General features: G+C 39.6%; 1 pseudogene; it reads left to right on the top strand.

Annotated features, from left to right (window-relative positions):
* The first annotated feature begins 206 nt into the window (after positions 1–206).
* Positions 207–5,713, top strand: LOC124664187 (annotated as a pseudogene).
* The last annotated feature ends 533 nt before the right edge of the window (positions 5,714–6,246 follow it).

Here is a 6,246-nt window from a genome sequence, read left to right as displayed (position 1 = left end):
CGACTGACAGATTAATGTGATGCAAGCCGCGGCACAACATGGCACCGATGCAGCGCCACACTGTGTAGGAAGTCCGTACAATTAATTGCTTGCCGGCTACCGGTAATAGAGACGTACGCAGCGTTGCTTCTCTATAAATGTCACTCCTACACAGCCCAGAGTTGATGCAATTAACAATCGAATCGTCACTCATAGTAGAAGATACAATGAAGGCTGGTAGTGGTAGTCGTCGCTTTGTGTATGAAGAGACGGAATGGTCGGAGGAGCCAATGAGCCCAACGGGAAGACTCATGGAAGATGTTGGCGTCCACATCGTCGCCATGTTGGGGCTTGGAATACCACTGAACCTACCCGTCTTCCGTGCTGGTATCGAAAAAGAGTTACTTCCCCGATACCCGCGGTTCTCCAGTATTCAAGTAATTCTATGAGCTCTTTCTTTCGTTCATTCACATCTTATTATGGCCATGTTCCTCCACCCGCGGTTCTCCAGCATTCAAGTGATTTTTTTGCAGCCGCTAAAAGTTAAAATAGCCATGTAATCGTACGTGCATCTAACACTGTCCTAAATTTCTTCGGCCCAATAATACTCATTCGGTCATACCTTCTTTTGCTCGCAGAACTAAAACTGGATTGCAAAAAGACTCGTACCTTTTTGTTGCTTCGGAGACTGAACCTTATTTTGTTTGGCCGTTGTTGGCTTTCAAATTTGGGACAGGAGGAGCCCTCCTGTTTTCTAGTAAAAGAAAATCCAGGTGTTAAGGCTTTCCTTGCATATTGCAAACTATTCTCTAAAGCCACCGATTCAGAAATTATAGCCATATAAAATACCACTGCATCTTTGCAAGACTTTGAGGCCTTTGGCATTATGTTTAAGCATTTCTCTATAAAAATTAATTATATTTAAATATTTATATATTATTTGAAAAATAAGTAGAAAACCAAACCAAAGTGCCGTTTTCTCGACTAGTCCTATCTGTGAATACGTTGCGCTATGGCATATGGGTCGGTGTGTTGGACATATGACATTGCTGCTTGTCCTCGATTTTCTCTCTCAAGGGTTTCTCTCCTCCACAACGCCTTGGTCAGGTGTTATTTACAACGACATATACACTACAACGGAGAGAAAATATATATGGAATCTAACTACTTAATCTCCTAAGAAACATACTACAACCGTCCCTATTACATGGCGTTCGCCTATTTGCCTATCTAATTATAAACATCAATTTGTCAAATAATGCATGAGAAATGCGTCAAAAAAATTGTATACGGATTCAGCGTATAACTTTTGTAGCAGATAACCCATATTTTGTTTGTCAAACTGATTGTTCAAGTTGAATCCTAAAATATGTGCAAACCGTGTAAATAGGGACCAGGAAATGTATGGTACCATTAAGTTGATTTATTAACCCATTCTACGTACCTACAGGTAATGGATGATTCCGCAGGTGGCAAGCCGCGATGGGTGCGAACGGCGGTGAACCTGGACGACCACATCATTGTCCCGAATATTGATCCTGCTATCGTGGCGTCTGACCCTGAAAAGTCCATTGAGGACTACGTGGCAGCGCTAACCACGGTCCCGATGGATAGGCGTCGCCCGCTTTGGGACATCCACTTCCTCGACTTTCCAACCCCCAAGGCCACCTCCACCATGGTGCTTCGCATGCACCACTCCATCGGCGATGGCATGTCATTCATGACACTCTTCGTAGCGTCATCCCGCAGCACAAATGACCCGTCAAGGCAGGCGGCCATGCCGCCGCCTAGGCGCACTGGCCCGATCTACCAACTGCAGCCACGGCCTCCGTTATTATCATGCAAAGCGTTGCTCATGTGGCTTCTTTCGTATCTTGTGTTGGTGTGGCACACGCTGGTGGACGGTGTGTTGCTTATTGCAACTATACTGTTCTTGTGTGATCCACGCACGCTCTTCACCCGTGCGGACAGCGGCAGTAAGGCTCACATCAGCAAGCGCTTCGTGCATCGCAGTCTTAGCCTTGATGACGTCAAGCTCATCAAGACGGTCATCAACTGTGTATGTAAACCCCTCAGTTTACATTTTAATATGTGAAAATAAGGCTATTAAACAAAAAATAAAGGTTGTATAAAAACCGTATATAAGGTGAATCATCGTCTAATGCATACACCTTGAACTTATAATAATTTTTTTTGTAGTTAACGACCTTGATTCAATTTAATTTTAGAGTACTCCAGAGTGGCCGGGTAATTACTCAATGGACATAATTGCCCTCTATTCAATGCAGACAATCAACGACGTGCTAGTCGGTGTTACATCGGCGGCTATTTCACAATACTCCGTATTACTTTCGGAAGTCCGGTAAGTAGCAGTATATCTCACAACGACTTGTGTTCTTTCCCCGCAAAAAAAACGACTTGTGTTATGTTCCTGTAAACATGCAGCATTCTGACGTATTCCTTTCTTAAATTCAATACCAGGTGACATTATAAGTAAGAAAATCTGTTTAAGGTCATTCCTCCTTGTCGACGCAAGAACAGTCTCTAGCCGACAAGTACTGTTTTTTCTGTACATTATTATATACCCCCCCCCCCCTTTCATCACAATTGCGTACAACATAAATCACTTCATTTCTTCTTACAACTGTGAACAGACATGTGTTAGCAAGGTAGAGACAGGGAATCGATTTAGCGGCCTCATCTGCCCATTTCACATAGCCTTGCATGATGATCCCCTTGAGCATGTTCGGAAGGCAAAAAGGCTTATGGATAGGAAAAAGAACTCTTTAGAAGTGATGCTCACACGAGTGGTTGGTGACTTTTTGGTGAAATACCTCGGTGTAAAGGTATATTTTCTACTAGCCCCTTTCATTATCTCTCCATCTCAAATTAGCCTATGTTGTAGCTTTAGTAAAAGTCAAACTCAGAAAATCTTGACCAAGTATATCGAAGAATTTCAATATCAAACCAATATTATTAGAACCAACATGAAATAGACCTCCATCATATATGCATTTGATTTATTTATTTTGAAACAAGGTAAAAGACATATCATTTTCATTAGTAAAGCTTGAGCACGTATGTCCAAGAATATCAATATCAAATTAATATTATTAGAACCAACATGAAATACACTTCTGGTTTATATTTTATATATTTGAATGGTTGATGTTTTTCCTATATAGTTCGTTAAGCTTCTACGTTTGAATTGCATCTAAGCTATAAAAAAAACAGGGCAATTTTATAAAGAAGACTAAGCTACTTTACCTCGTTTTCCATGATTTACACTGCACAAGCCTTGAGCAAATAATGTATTTTTATTCCTTTTTCTGTTTATGTTGCAACTTATGAATGGAAGCAGATCGGAGCTTTTGTCTTGCGCCTCTTATTGACACGTACAACCATAATGTTATCAAATGTCGTTGGGCCAGCTGAACGTATAACGTTATGTGGGCACCCAGTTGTCTTCATGGCAGGTAGTATCTACGGGCAACCACAAGTAAGTTACTCGAGTTCTTACAAAACATATGCACTCTTACAAACCCTATCATGAATAATTATGTGACTTAGTCGAAATCAAGCATGTATGGACCTTGGTGACTCACAATTCCTAACCAATATTTATAACATCTCCCTCCATGTTTCTAAGGTCTTTTCAAAATTTTAATCTAATTTTGACTATGAATTTTACTAATAAAATATATTGTAAATAAAAAATATCCACCACCACAATATTATTCAAAAGACGTTTTTGTACTCAAATAGTAGCTAAATATTGAACCTTAATTCAAATAGGGAGATTAAGTAAGCCCTAGCTTTGTACATATATTATATCTCTTTTTATACATAGGCAAAGCTTCCGTTTTCATAATAATGTTTCTCATAGAAAGAAAGTGTCAAACCATATTTAGTTTAATGAAAAAAAACAGATGTAATGCAAGGGCGGATGTTTGAGAGCAGCTCCAAGGTAATCGATCATATTTCCCCCATATGTCAATTTGTCCTCAATTTAAAGGCATTCGAAGGGCATATCTTTGATGTTCATCTTTGTCCAATTATTTCTACCCTGTATTAGGGGAAGAAGTGCGGGGGGTCTATTGTCGGTGTGGCCCCTTTGGCATAGACGCACTTGACCAAAATACTCATTCTCCTTCCCTCTCCATAGTCGACTCCCTCTGAACCAACTCCTCACCACCACATAGCTCCAAGCGCAGCACCATCCTTCCACGTTGTGACCCCACTGGCACCACCGTCCAATGCCCATCTTTGGTGCCTCCAAATACATCTCAAGTACCCGTGGCGGTTAGTTCCATGGGTGGCCATCCTTGCTCGTTGCACATTAACGCCCACTTGGTCTCCTTGTGCAACACCGTGGACGCATTGCCCCAATGCCCTGCAGGGTGGTAGTTCCTCATGCTCGTACTTGAATTGGGGCTGCCTTGTGGTGCTATCACCCTCGAGTGGCCTGGTCTAATGCATATGGTTGTTGCTTCTTCGCTCACATTTTATATATTTATATTTTTACATTTGTCTATATGTGAAAATAATTGTGAAGTAAGTGTAAAAAAATGGGAGCGGCGATTTGGCTCCCGGGAGCTAGCATTTGCTCCCGGTTGTTTCGAAAAATCAGAATAAATCGAAAACTTATCAAAAAATTCCAAAAAAAAATCATGCACGTACCTGACCATGGCACGCACCAACGTGTAAAATGTCGTTGCAAAATGTCATTGTATGCGCCCTGGACAAAAATGACAAATTTCTGACATGAAATGAGATCCAAAAATTTGAATCTCAGATCTGGAAATTTGTCATTTTTCCCCAGGACCCATACGATGACATTTCGCAGCGAAATTTTACAAGGTGGTGCGTGCCATGGTCAGGTACGTGCATAATATTTTTCGGAATTTTTTGAAAAGTTTTGAAAAACAAAATTTGCTCCCCAAAAATCCGGGAGCAAATGCTCCCGGGAGCCAAGACGAATTTCCGTAAAAAAATGGAGAAATATATGTGATTTTTTAAAGAAATTGTGTCAATTAATCTTGAATGTTTAATTTGCATGTCAAATTGTAAAATTTCATTTGTTTGTCAATGTGTAATTTTTATTTTGATATTTAAATTATAACAAAATCTTTATGTGTTTTAATATTTATCTTCAAGTTATATGTGTTATCAAATATGTTATATATATATAGCAGAACAGGAAATCACAAAGAAATAAGAAAGAAATAAATAAATGGACAAATGGACAAATGGGGTAGAGAAATAGGTGATGCCCTTGGGTACCATGGGTAATCTTGTTCACTAGATATTTCCTCAATATTTTTCCTTGGCCCTTGGAGTTGTTTTAGCATCGTGATTTATCTAGATAAGTTTTTAAATCTAAAAAAATCCGAAGATGTGTACCACAATATAATGGATACACCGTAAAATTTCCGTGCAAAACTATGGTCAAATAGGTCTTATACTAATAGATTAAGTAGTTGTTGTAACATTGTTTCAAATCCACTATCTAAAATACTGTATCCACCCTATTTTGTATTTACTTGTTTATTTTCTTGTGTAGGCTCTGACCGTGCACTACGAAAACTATGGTAACACCATTGAGATAACTCTTGCAGTTGATGATGCACAATTTCCAGATTGTCATCAACTTTTGGATGATTTTGATGAATCAATGAAGCTTATTAAGGATGCGGCCAGCCTCCATACATTAACATCAGTCCATTGTGACTAAGTAACGGACTACTGGATAGGCACGCCATATCAATGACCTTATATGCAAATCTCTATACGACAGTTGTGTGTATTTTAATAGTGTATGTGTCTGTTTTTTTGTATTTTATATCATGTTTATGTCAATCACTAAACAATATGGGTTCAAGCTTGGCCCCTACTAGTAGATACTAGTGTGACAATCCTCTTATCATAGATAATCAAAAGCTCTAATAGTTTTAGGTGAAAAGCTTGGTTGTGGAAAATCGCATCCTACTTGGTTTCACTACAATAGTGCAGCCGGGCAGTGTGTTTTTTAAACACCGAAGCACACGCTTAATCATAGACCTCGCGCTATAGTGACACTTAAAATATACTCCATCCGTTCTTTTTTAATTGACTCAAATTTAATACAAATTTGTACTAAATCCGAGTCAATTAAAAGAGACCGGAGGGAGTATTAGAGATAACTGCGTCAGAGATTTTGTGGTCCTGGCACTTTTTCGCATGGTGATACACCGAGCTAGCTAGTACATACGGCTAACGTCGCGCTAC

Source organism: Lolium rigidum, chromosome 6 (genome assembly GCF_022539505.1).
Source record: "Lolium rigidum isolate FL_2022 chromosome 6, APGP_CSIRO_Lrig_0.1, whole genome shotgun sequence".
Taxonomy (NCBI): Eukaryota; Viridiplantae; Streptophyta; class Magnoliopsida; order Poales; family Poaceae; genus Lolium; species Lolium rigidum.
This window is presented reverse-complemented; position numbering and strand designations above follow the sequence as displayed.